Below are 513 nucleotides of genomic sequence, written 5' to 3'. Positions count from 1 at the left end.
AAACAGCTGCCAGCTGGAGGGTGTTACCCTGGACGTGATCCATGTTTGGTTTTAGTGTCTCTAAGAATCAGAGACTCTCAGGACTCAAAGAAACCTGCAAGGTCACCTAGTCCAGGCTTCCACCCAAATCCTGAATCCCTTCTACAACCAGGAAGGGTGGACCAGCCTTCCCCAGCACTCCTCCTGTTGGAGAACTCATCACTCCCCAACCTGCACATCACACCTTTGGACAGTTCTACTAGCAAAGTCTTCTCCCCCACACTAAGCGTGGGCTGCCCCCTCTGACTTCCCCCCAAAAGGCTTGGTATCACTGCTCCTCAGGGCCCCACAAACATGTCATTCCTCCCCAACATGGCAGCCCTCCACATGCGGTATATGAACATTGTTCTCAGCTGACAAACTCCACAAGGGCAGAAAAGGGTTCCATTCCTTCCCTGTGACATCCAGAACAGTGCCTGGTTTACAAGGGGCATAATGCATGTCAGACATGGACGAATGAAGGGGAAAGAGTGG

This window comes from Propithecus coquereli, unplaced genomic scaffold (assembly GCF_000956105.1).
Source record: "Propithecus coquereli isolate 6110/MARCELLA unplaced genomic scaffold, Pcoq_1.0 Scaffold580, whole genome shotgun sequence".
In the NCBI taxonomy this organism is placed as follows: Eukaryota; Metazoa; Chordata; class Mammalia; order Primates; family Indriidae; genus Propithecus; species Propithecus coquereli.
This window is presented reverse-complemented; position numbering follows the sequence as displayed.